At 47.7% G+C, this 12,384-nt stretch overlaps 1 long non-coding RNA gene across 4 annotated transcripts in view; it reads right to left on the reverse strand.

The window, feature by feature from the left end:
- The window catches only part of LOC124090034 (uncharacterized), a 33,039-nt gene continuing 20,655 nt past the window's right edge, over positions 1–12,384 (reverse strand). The window contains exons 3-7 of one of the 4 annotated variants that reach the window (XR_006850927.2): positions 8,737–8,943; positions 2,613–2,688; positions 1,682–2,038; positions 934–1,123; positions 1–350 (exon numbers count right to left, since the gene is read on the reverse strand). This is a non-coding gene — a long non-coding RNA (uncharacterized LOC124090034). Of the gene's footprint in view, positions 351–933; positions 1,144–1,681; positions 2,039–2,612; positions 2,689–8,736; positions 8,944–12,384 lie in introns of all 4 variants that reach the window. The other 3 variants (XR_006850928.2, XR_006850930.2, XR_009226494.1) reach the window with 3 other exon arrangements.

Below are 12,384 nucleotides of genomic sequence, written 5' to 3' on the forward strand. Positions count from 1 at the left end.
TATTATTTTTTATTAGAGAGAATTTTTTAATATTTATTTTTTAGTTTTTGGCAGACACAACATCTTTGTTTGTATGTGGTGCTGAGGATCGAACCTGGGCCGCACACACGCCAGGCGAGTGCGCTACCGCTTGAGCCACATCCCCAGCCCAAACTGACAGTTTTAAATGACTCTCTTCCTCTGCCCCCCTCAGAAAAGAGTGAACTGCAGAGAAGATCCAGTGGGCCAGCCACAGAGGGTCCCGCCTCCTCTTGGGTGATCTTCATGACATAATGCATTTTATGGTACTTTCTCCTCCACCTGCCTCTCACCAGACGTCTAGTCATGTCCAATTATAGCATGATACATACCTAAATTGAGGCAGGGTCTGTGAGACACTGAACATGTCCAGGAGCCTTATAATCCCCAAATCAAACCTCCCAGGACAGGATTTCTTCACCACATTATTGGGAATGAGCTCTGGAGTTGCTAGAGTTTGGAACTTAAGGGCCCCCTAAAGGTGCATGAGGTAAGGCAACCCAAGGGTGTGCTATTGGGAGGTGCTGGAACCCTTAAGAGGTGGGGTCTAGTGGGAGTTGTCTAGGTCATTGGGTCATTGAAGGGGATTGTAGGACCCCATTCTTTTTCCCCTCCCCCGGCCCCTGTAGTTATGAGGTGAGCTGTTTTGTCTATCATGTGCTCCCCACCATAACCCTCACCGGGAGCCTAAAAGGAATGGGTCTGCCTGGCTTTGACTAGAACCTCCAGAAGGATAAGCAAAAACAATGCTTTGACTTTATAAGTTGATTGTCTCAAGCATTTGTTACAGCAATGCAGAACTGACCAACACAGGAGGGATGTTGGAGATGAGCACCCAGGAGCACAGCCGGTTGAACTCCACATCCCTGTGCATCCTGGATGGACTGGACCAGACTCCATCTAGGGTACACTCACTTGCTCATCTTGGCTTGCAGGGCCATGTTGCTGGCCAGTTCCAGCACTTGGGACAAGAGGCACTGAAGCTGGCAGCCACTCGGTTTTCTCCAAGTCCATTCTCTGCACGTAGCTTTCCCTCCTCGGATAGGCACGGATGTGGCTGTGGGGATATCCAGGCCTGCTCGGGAGGCTTTGTTCCTCTTGGCTTCTGGACACAAAGGGACATAGCTGATAGAGAGACCAGTAAAGTCTCCTTCAGTAAACATTTGGCCCAAATGTTTACTGAAGGAGACTTTACTGCCATCGAGGGACTACCAGACAGAGAGAGGAAAGCAGCATTTAACATTGTAGACGCAAGAGGAAGTATGCAAAGGTGTCCAGGGGAGACTCCAATGGGTCTCTGCAGGACACAGGCATTCCTGCCCCACCGCCTTCTCCCTCCACGGTCCCCCTCCCTGGGCCTTCACTGCTTCTCCCCTGGGTGGCTCAGGTCACCTCCAACAGCCCTGATTGGGGCTCTGTAGAACCTTGGTGTCCTGCAAGCTGGTTCTTCCATTCCTCCATCTACCAGGACATGTGTAGCCACACCAGCAAGAAGGAAATGGAGACTAAATAACTAAATGACTCTCTTCCTCTGCCCCCCCTCGGAAAAGAGTGAACTGGAGAGAAGATCCAGTGGGCCAGCCACAGAGGGTCCCGCCTCCTCTTGGGTGATCTTCCTGACATAATGCATTTTACGGTACTTTCTCCTCCACCTGCCTCTCACCAGACGTCTGGGATCTCCTGTGCGTGATGCGCCTGCACCATTCCTGGAAAACACTGAGCAGAACTTCCATGGGTCTTTCCTGTCAGGCGTGTTTTCATATTTCCTGGAATACAGTTGCTGCGAGCATAAAGCAGGGGTCAGCCCAGGGACAGGCCCACCCTGTCAGCCACAAGGACAGGGCACCGGAGGCTGGGCAGGTAGGATGGGGTGCATCTACAGGCAGAGGCAAGGGTAAAGGCTTTGGTGTTACTCCTTTGTCTTTCAAAGGGTGTGCTGTGGAGGGTGCCCGGGCCAGGGCAGGGTCTGACTGACCACTCGGATTCCAGTTGTTGGTGAAACCCAGTCCCCGCTCATAGCCTTGGGAGTTGACAGAACAGAAAGAAAAGGGGTGGAAGGGTGTGTCAGGGTGTGTTAGGGTGCGTGGCCTTGACACTTCTGCAAGAACTTTAGAAGAACACTATTGAAATTATTTGGGGGATGAATCTCACTGGATTCACAGGGTGCTGAATTCCTGTGCCCTATGGTCCCTATGTTCCACTCACTAATGTCCCTCTTGCTGGGAGTTTAACTTGTTATGTCATTTCTCACTCTAAGAAGGACACATGTTCATGATAGGAAACTTCAAAGTACAGAAATACAAGGGGAAGAATGTCTTGTTTTCCTATTGCTCCAAGAAACTGGTTAGTATCACCACACACAGCTTTGAAGTCTTCTCACTCTTTTTTGGACTGTCAAACCAATGTTTGTACCGAGCAAAGCATATCTGTTACCAGAACAAGAGCAGGCATACTGGGTTTATGAGTGAAAATCTAGAACATGTTCCCATCACCAGGAGCCTCCGGCTTGCATTGACTTAGCAAAAAGGAGCCCACCTTCATTCACAGAAACCAAGCAGGGTGGAGATGTTCATCTCTAGCCCTGGGCTCCTTACCTTTATTAGCGTCTCCTTCCGGGGATGCTCCCTCAAGGGGCCTGCGTAGCACACCTGGGCATCAGTTTGCATCCACCTGAGATGGATACAGATCTAATCAGCCCCTCGCCTGGAGGATGCCAGGGTCCCACGACCTCAGTGGCCAGTGGGTCCAGGTAAGTCAGTAGGGGGACCCCTGTGGGAGCATCCCCCTTGCCAGAAGGACCATAAAGGTCTTATGAGGAACCAATCTTCCTTCTGCCATGTACAGCAGCTTTCCTAGCAAAAAGAGGAGAGAAACAAAATTTGAATAATTCAACCATTTCCCAGACGCTCATCAGCATCGAGGCAGAACCTGTGGCTTCAGCTGTCTGTGTCACCTGATTAGGACACTCAAATCAGGGATCTCCATTTTTTCACTTGGAAAACTGGGGGTTGCTATGAAGACCAAGTGAGAAATAAATGGACATGTCCGCTGTCTGGCAATCACTTCATTAATAGGGTGTCATCTGTGTAGCTGGCTCACTCAGGGAAAGACAGCCATGTATCAGGTGAGATTCAAGAAGGGCAAAGAAGTCCCTCTCCCCAAATCACCAACCCCCATCTATGGCCACATGCAATGCCTTGATTGGAAATTCATTCCACTGATGACTTCTACCATCTTTCTCTCTTACAATTGGAGCTCTATCTAAATATACGCTTCTGAAATTTGCTCAGACATCAAAATCTCATTTCATACCCTTAAATTGGCAGATTATAAAGTACAAAGTCAAAATATTCAGTAAGGATGTGGGCAAATTTAGAAATCAATTTTATTATGTCAAAGATGTGTGCATGTCATGGAGAATTTCTAATTCAATCCAAGTTAAAAAATGAAGAAAATTAAAGACAACTTAGGGTAGAGTTCAAGCGTGTGGGATGTGAAGCCAGTCCTAGTTCTGCTCCTTACTAGCTGTGGGACCTTCGGAGACCTGTCTCTAACCTGTCTCTACACCTCGGTTTTCTCATCTGAGAAATGTAGGTTTGAAGGCAGTGAAAATAAGGGCTCTGGGCCCAAGAGGTCTCAAACATAGTGGTTCTCAAATATGCTGTTCATCAGAATCCCGAGGGTTTGTTAAATGCAGTCTCCAGTCCTGCAGGGATGGGTCCTGAGAACTTGCATTCTCACAAGTTCCAAGATAACATGATGTTTCTGGTCTGGGGACTGTTCTTTGAAGCCTCTTGCAATACACATGTCATCACAAGAGGCAGGGGCTGCTGCCCTGGACTTTACCAAGAAGACATGTGAGCTCTGAGGAGAATACAACACTGAGAGAGAGGTCTAGAGAAATGGGCGGGAAAAGCTTGGAGCCAGGCCACCCTGTGACCCCTCTAGACCCTTCTGGGTAGAAGTCATCTTGCAACAGGACCCGAAGTATCTTCTCTGAGGCTGAGCATGAAGCTAGGGTTTCCTGGGCTTGTCCTAAGGTAGACAGGAGTCACAGAAGAGATGGAGGAAATGCCCCTGGATATTAATAGTTCATCTCTAATCTCACAAATGAGTCACCTGGGGCCACTTGTTTTGGGGGATTTGGTTCTGGGGGCCCACATGACATTTGCACAAACCTAGGGAGAGGTCCTGCCACGGGCTCCAACCCCACACATCAGTCATTCTCAAACTGGAAGAGGCATCCAAATCCCCTGATTACAATTCAGACTGCAGAAAGAATATGTCCCACCCTAGACGTTTTGATTCTGTGGGTCTAAAATGGGGCCTGAGAATCTGCATTTCTAACAAATTCTCAGGTGATGTTCTTGCTGTTTCTTCGGGGACCACACTTTGAGAACCACTGTTGTAATGTAGGCAAAAGATGTCCTGGTGCTCCTGGCGTGGGAAGAAGAGCCACTTCTCTTCAGGCCTGCGGAAGCCAGCCCTGTAGCAAATACTGTTGTAGACAGGCCTGGCCTTTTGAGGCCTACAAACTTTTAAATTATCATTGATCTTCACTGTGAAGCAGTTGGAACCAAGAAGGGGGTAGAGGTCTTCTGACTACCAGCCCAGCCTCCTTTGGTTCAGGGGCCCACATGACATTTGCACATTCATCTGTGACCTTAGATGGTTCAACTGATCAGGAGGGACTACAACAGCCATCAAATGCCTTTGTTTTCATTGTTTAATCTGCATAACACTAGTATGTATTCTTTTATACTTTGTTCCTTGTTCACTGATCTATCAGAGGCCCAGATCCCTGGAAAAAGTCTCTCTGTCTTCTAGTGTAAAATCTTTCCAAGAAGTGAGATTAGGGAAGAAAGTGTCATAGTTGAGGATGACGAGCTCGGGAATCATGGCTTTCAGCCCTATCTGCTCATTAATACTGGCTGAGAAATTTAAAAAAATAATAATGTCAGGCCTTATCCCAAGCCAAATAAATCATAATCTGTTGGGGTTGAATTCCAGACACTGTAGAGTTGACCCTCAATATCAGCAGGTTCTGCATTCAAGGAATCAACCAAGCAGGGATTGAAAATACTCAGAAATAATTCCGGAAAGTTCCCCATAGCAAAACTTGAATCTGTTGTTGCATGCTGAATCCTATGTAGAATACACGGTAGTGAAGTGGTGTGTGGGCATGGTGTTAGGTGTTATAAGCAACCTAGAGATAATTCGAAGTATATAATAGGAGGATTTCAAGAGTTTATAGGCAAATGCCACATCATTTTATATAAGGGAACCGAGCATCTGCAGATTCTGGTATCTTTGGTGGGGTCCTGGAACCAATCCCCCACAGATGCTCAGAGAGAACTGTACATTTTTAACCTTTCCAGGAGATCCTAACGGGCAGCCAATATTCAGAATTATTGATCTTGCTGCTCAATTAGGATGGAGGACCTGGAGCAGGACCTCCGGTGGGACCTGGTTACACCTGCAGACACTTGAACACTGCAGTTTAATGAGATCCCAGGTGATTGCATGCTTGTGAAATCTTGAAACAACCTGCGGAAGGGAACAGAATTTGACTCCAGAGGACAAGGAAGAAGTATCAGTGGAGAAGAGACATCTGCAGGATGGGGTCCCGAGGAATTCGGGGCCGGGGGACTCAAGTCACTGAGGTTCTTGATGTACGTGATGGAAAATAATTTCAGCACATGTTAGTAGGGGCACAGACATTTATTTAGGAAAGCCAGAATGCACAGTCAAGGGAGAAGGCTGGAGAGAGAGAGAGAGAGAGAGAGAGAGAGAGAGAGAGAGAGAGAGAGACATTTGTACAAGCCTAGGGAGAGGTCCTTCCATGGGCATCAACCCCATACATCAGTCATTCTCAAACTGGATGAGGCATCCAAATACTCTGATTACAATTCAGACTGCAGAATGAAAATGTCCCACCCTAGATATTTTGATTCTGTAGGTCTAAAGTGGGACCTGAGAATCTGCATCTCTGTTGTCTGACAGACAACAGCCACTTGATCTGGGGTGTTAATCTTATTTATACAGGGACAGTGCCTAGAGGCTGGACTAGAGGTGGAGTCAGGGTGGAGTAACACAATTTTGCCCCCATTTTTCTAGCTTGCACGTTGCATGCCCTAGTGTTACTTTGTGCAGGGAAAGGGCAAGGTCAAGGGCACAGGTTACTTACAATTGTTTGCTTTATATTCCAACAGCTCATTAGTATTTTCTGCATTCCAATAGTTCATGGACACTTCTCTTTTGAAACTCATTTTCCTTCTCTGTATCCCCAAATCCTATCTCAGAATATTTTCATTCAGGTCAGAAAGGTCAGGGGCTCATGGTAGAGTACTTGCCTAGCATGTGTGAGGCCCTGGGTTCAACCTCCAACACTGGGGGGAAAAAAGTGATCAGAGGGACAGGCATTGGGGCAGAGACATTTGCCTCCTCGGTGATTCTCCCTTCTAGGCCTAGGGCTCGTTTCTGCCTCCCACCTTTCACACTGTCCCCATCAAGAAGCCCAGGGTGGCCAGGCATGCTCCCCAGGCCGGTTGTCCCAGCTACTTAGAAGGCTGAGGCAGGAGGATTGCCTGTTCAAGGCCAACCTCAGCAACTCAGCAAGACCCTGTCTCAAAAAATAAAAAGGGCTGGGGATGTAGTTCAGTGGTAGAGCACCCCTGGATTCCATTCTCATATCAAAAGGAAAAAAAAAGCCCAGGGAGGGCCAGGAGGACACAGGGATGATCTGATTTGCCTCAGTAACAAGAGGCCTTGGAAGATTTTTCTCCAGAGGAGCAGCCGGGGGAGAAGGCTGAATGTCAGCTTTGTATTATAAATGTTAATGTAACCTCTAGGGAGGTCTCAACTTTCAAATGAAGCAGTCATTTGAATTATTTCAATTTTTTTAGAAGACTAAAATAATCCTAAGTACATCTTTTAAAAATTACCAGTATTTCTGTGCTTTAAAAAAAATCATGATACTAATTCCAAACTAATCCTACCTTCTCTGTCCATCCATGAATCCACTCCTCAGAACTCAGTGCTGCGGGTTGCCCACCGGCTTTCATCTCAGTCAACATGAAAACTGGGTCAGGTTTTGGCTTTTTTGTCTGTGCATGTGTGCAGTGATGGCAATAAGAAAATGACCAAATTGTGGTTTCACAGATCACAGTTTACTGCTGTACAAAGAGAAACTTTTCCTTAGCTACACAGTGTTTAAGGAGGGGTAGGATAGTGTCCCTGAATCTCACAGGGAACACACTCAGTAGAGGAGGTACCTTAACCACCTAGTAAGTGGGTTCCAAAATGATGGAAGTCCAGCTGCTGGGTTTCAGTGGAAAGCAGGCCTCTGCTGAAGTGACCATCTAATTAAAGGCCGAGGTGAACCTGGAGGCAAGTATTCACAGGACAGGGTACTTGACCACCACATTGGACATGCATTGACGTGTGAGGTCCTGCCTTGCAGGGGGCAGTCCAGGGTTGGGGGTAGAACAAGCTTCAAAACTCCAAGGCTAACACTAACACTGGGGTCACCCAGTGTTTTGCCAGCTTTTCTGCTTCTGTGACTAAAAGACCGGACCAGAACAGTTTTAGAGGAGAAAAAGTTTATTGGGGGCTCACGGTTTCAGGGGTCTCTGTCCATAGACAGCTGGCTCCATTCCTTGGGGCTCGGGGTGAGGCAGAACATCGTGGTGGAAGAAGTTGGCAGAGGGAAGCAGCTCACATGATGATCAGGAGGCAAAAAGAGACTCTGCCCCCCAGATACAAAATGTATACCCTAAAGGCACACCCAGTGCCCACCTCTTCAGCCCCACCCTACCCGCCTTTAAATGCCACTTGGTTAATCCCTATCAGGGGGTTGGTGCACTAATTGGATGGAGGCTCTCATAATCCAGTCACTTCACCTCTGAATGTTCTCACATTGTCTCACACGTGAGCTTTTGGGGGACACCTCACACCCAGCCTGAGCTCTCAGGATTCAGGCAGGCGGTCAACAGAGAGCAGCCTGCTGTGGCCCCAGATCTCACACTGCCTGCTGAGCTCCTGAGTTTTGAAGTCCAGGGTAGAGGTTAGTGACCCTCCTAGAGCCAAGGGGGTCTGATAAGGGTGACAAACATTCTGAAGGGGTGGGAGGACTCAGTTCAGGTTGTCACTCATGGTGTCTGACGTCTACTTCCAAGGGGGGAGTTTCCCTGTATGATTCACACAGCAAACCGTGTAGGCATTCGGGATCATTTCAAAGTGGTGAAACTGTTTGACGCATTAATTTGTGAGAGGCTCTGGTCGTCTGATTAGATGGAATTTTCTAAAACCCAGATTCGACTTCTACGCTTTGCTTGCTAACCCACCTCCATGGCTCCCAAGTGCATGGCTCAGGAGGCGGCGCATCTGTCCCTGCTCTCCAGCCTTGACCACCCCCACCCAGGTCCCTTCTCACTCACAGCATCCCTGGCCTTCCTCCTTGGTGCCATTGGGCATTCGGCATCTCCCTGTGATGTCAGTGTCTGGTCAACACTGCCGACCTGCCACCTCTCTCTGTAGTACCACCTCCTGTAGGAAGTGTCTGCTGTCTTCCGCCTCCGATGCCCCAAGAGGAGCAACTGCTCCTTCATCTCCGCCCCCTACAGCTTTTCATGACAGCCCATGTTTGGAAGTACCAAAATGGCCCCAAATTATTTCCTTTACCCTGGGAAGTTTCTCCCTCCATTCCCCTCATCTTACCCGACACTGATTCTAGGCAGGTCCCAGGAATTCCTTTAGCAGGTGCAAAATCAGCAGAATCGTGGCACAGCAGCTGCCTGGGATATGTGCCGGCACTGGGCTTCGTCTCCTGTTGCTTTTCAGAGAGATGTCACTCCCGGGTGAAGAAGTCCAGGCGTGGAGAGCGACACATGGCCTAATCTCTCACTCCCATCTCCTTGGTTGGGCCTGCCAATCATCAAATATGGGAGTGAGGGTGCTGTGATTTGAATTTTTGTCCCTCTGAATTCATGTGTTGGCAACTTAATCTCCAAAGTCATCTGTTAGTGTTGTTCGGAGGTGGGAATTCTGGGGGGGGCAATTCATGCAGACGGCCATTCATGGACTACTGGGTTACTGGGGGAGTGGTTTTGTTACAGTGAACTCTCTCTGGCACACTTGCTCTGTCTTGCCCTGTGATACCCTCCACATGCTGTGACTCAGCAGGAAGACCCTCACCAGATGCTGAGCAGATGGCAGCACTGTGCTCTTAGAATTCCCAGCCTACAGAACCATGAGCCAAAGTAAACTTGTATCCTTTATCCATTACTCAGTCTCAGGTATTCTGTTATAGTAACAGAAAGAAAAAAAAAAGACTAAGGCAATGTTATGGATTGGATATAAGGTGGCCCTCAAAAGCTCATGTCTGAAATAATGCAAGAACATTCAGGGGTGAAATGTCTAGGTTATGAGAGCCTTAAGCCGGTCAGTACATTAATCCCCTGATCAGGGTTAACTGAGTGGTAACAAATGTGGGTAGGGTGGGGCTGGAGGAGGTGGGTGTTGGGGGCATGGCTATGGGTGTATATTTTGTACTTGGTAAGTGGAGTCTCTCTCTCTCTCTGCTTTCTGATCACCAAGTGAGGCCCTTCCCTCCTCCACACTCTTCCACCATGATGTTAAACCTCACCTCAAGCCCCAAGTTATGAAGCTGGCTGTCTGTGCACTGAGATCTCTGAAACCATGAGCCCCAAAATAAACTCTTCCTCTCTAAAGTTGTTCTTGTCAGGTCTTTTAGTCACAGCAGTGAATGAGCTGGCTAAAACAGCAGAGATCACAGGAAAGTGTCTCGCTAACCTGCCAGCTGCCCACAAGTTCCATGCAGGAGCTCAGCAGAGATGAGTCGGGTTGGCTTAGCGCTATCCAGCTAATCCTCAGGACCATGAGTTACCTAAAAATGGTGGTTGTTTTAAGCCACTAAATTTGGGAGTGGTTTATTATACATCAAGTGCTAACTGGTGCAGCCAACATTATGTTTGATTAAACTTATTCATTTGAGTCTGCCTATTCAAGAGCAAGTACCTCAAAGGTAGGTGCTAGTATTTTCTTCATCTATGGATGCTGTCCACCTACCACTGGTTCTAGAACACGAGAGGGACTCAATACGTGTTCTTTAGATGCCTGAATGAATAAACATGGAAATATTTGACTAAATTAGCTGCCTATTGATTAGTGAAAGACAGCACTTACCTTTCTTCTAAATTTCCAGCTTTTATTTTATTTGCAAAATATCCAAGAATTTGAAGGAGAATGGCCCCCAGGGAGTCTAGTCACCCTGCTTCATGCTATTTAGGGTTACAGTACGCATTGGCCCGGGACTCTGGGGAAAGCTGCTACATCACTGATGTGTTGGTTTAGGAAGAACACACCCCGCTGCCTCCTTTGGACCCCTGGGACCTTCCCAAGTGTTGGCTCTGCTCGGTTCATAAATCCTTTGACCTTTACTTAGATCCAGCCACCCGGGAGCTCTGCTGCCCTGTGTTCTCTAGAGAACTCAATGCCACAAGTCCCCGTGCCTGGCTCCAGCCCTGCAGTGCCTCCATCAAGCCCTCATCAGCTGTCAGAGCAGGGAGCCGGGGTGTCCTGTTTCTGCTTCTCTCGTCTTCACTAAGTTAAAAAAATATACAAATTGAAAGAAGTAAAACAAATGATCCATCCTTGTTTTGAAAAGTGATTTTTATCTTAAGCCCTTAGGAGAAAAACTAACTTTGTTGGTTTGAATTGTACAGAAATTAGATGTAAGAGTATTGAGAAAGCTTCTGATTTTGATGTGATTTGTTCGAGTGGAATTTTCTTCTGTCACAAAGGGAGCTAAACACATTTTCTTATTGAATCTTCACAATGCTAGAACAAAGCGATAGGGAGACATCTGAGTCATTTTCCTAGCAAAATGGAAATGTCAAGCACAGCGATTAATTTGGTTTGTTGTAAAGGACGGCTGTAAGTCCTCTACTGAGCTACCAGACTCGTCTGGGATGGCAAATGAGAAGTGGTAGTCTCTTTCATCTCAAGCATTAAATGCATGAGACATTCAAAGCACTTTAATAGTTAGCTGCCTCTCAACTCCCACCCTCACCCCACAAACCCCCCAGTCTGCCTGGCCGTAAATGCCTACACTGACACTATCCCCGCCTCTTTAATTCCAGCCTTTTCTTCCAGTGGCACAGGCATTAGGTTCAGGTGACAAAGACAAGTGGGACTCAGGCTTTTGCCTGGACAGGTGTCAAGGGCAAACCATCCTCTCAAGTCTCTCTAACATGGGTTTCTGCCTGCAATACGCAGGACCCCGTCCTGGGCACTGAGCTAAGTGCATGCTGGGAAACCTGACCTAGGGAGCTAGCCCTGGGGCGGGGTCTGTTAGGATTCTCCTGTTGACTAATAGAGACTTTCTCTTTAGTTGTTGACACGTCTCCCCCTTTCAGCTTGGGTACATTTTTTGACTCAGCAAGGGAGCCTTCCCAGCCTCTACTTCTTACTAACCCATGACTGTGTTTTATTAAAACTGTGCTGTTGACCAGGTGAGGTGGCACATGCTCGTAATCCCTACAGCTCAGGAGGCCGAGGCAGCAAGATGGCAAGCTCAAAGCCAGACCCAGCAACGGAGCAAGGCCCTAAGCAACTTAGCAAGAGCCTGCCTCAAAATGAAAACTAAAAAAAGGGCTGGGGATGTGGATCAGTACTAAAGTGCTCCTGGATTCAAACCCTGGTAAAAAACAAAAACCCAAACAACTGCCCCCACAAAAACAAAAGCAAACAAAACCAAAACTGTGCTATCCAATCCAGAAGCCCGCAGACAGGAATGGTTACTGAAATCCAATTTTAAGTTAAATAAGACAAAAAGTTCACTTCTTCAGGCACCCAGCCATATTTAAGTACTCAGTGATGACAGCTTATTGGGTAGGAATCACAGAGGATCTATTCGTCATTGTAGAAAGTTTTATAGGATAGCATTGGTATAGATATTCCAAGAGAAAAAGGAGTTGTCCAGGGACTGCTCACAACGCCTTAGAGGAGATGAAGAGGCCAAGGGGCAACGTGCCCTTACCCGTGGTCAGAAGCTGCTTCCACCCTGGGGCTGGAGCCCACAGGCCTGTGCTCTCCCTGGTGCTGCTGTGGGTCTCTGCTGCGCCCACGGAGGCCTCCAAAATGCTTAGAGGAAGCACCCAAGGCAGAGTGGTGCCTCTATCTGCCCCATTTTAGATGATCGCAATCTAGTTAGAACCCAGCAGGTGTGGGATTTGGGAAATGGGAAAGGTAGTTTTCAGTCTTCCAGCCCTCATGGTAAAAGCAAGACTGTGGGACCGTGGATGGAGAGTCTGAGGGCGACTAGAGGACATCTGGCACCTTAGG

The sequence above is a fragment of the Marmota monax genome, unplaced genomic scaffold (genome assembly GCF_021218885.2).
Source record: "Marmota monax isolate L192 unplaced genomic scaffold, Marmota_monax_Labrador192_F-V1.1 WCK01_AAM20220418_F8-fsc00210, whole genome shotgun sequence".
NCBI classification, from domain to species: domain Eukaryota; kingdom Metazoa; phylum Chordata; class Mammalia; order Rodentia; family Sciuridae; genus Marmota; species Marmota monax.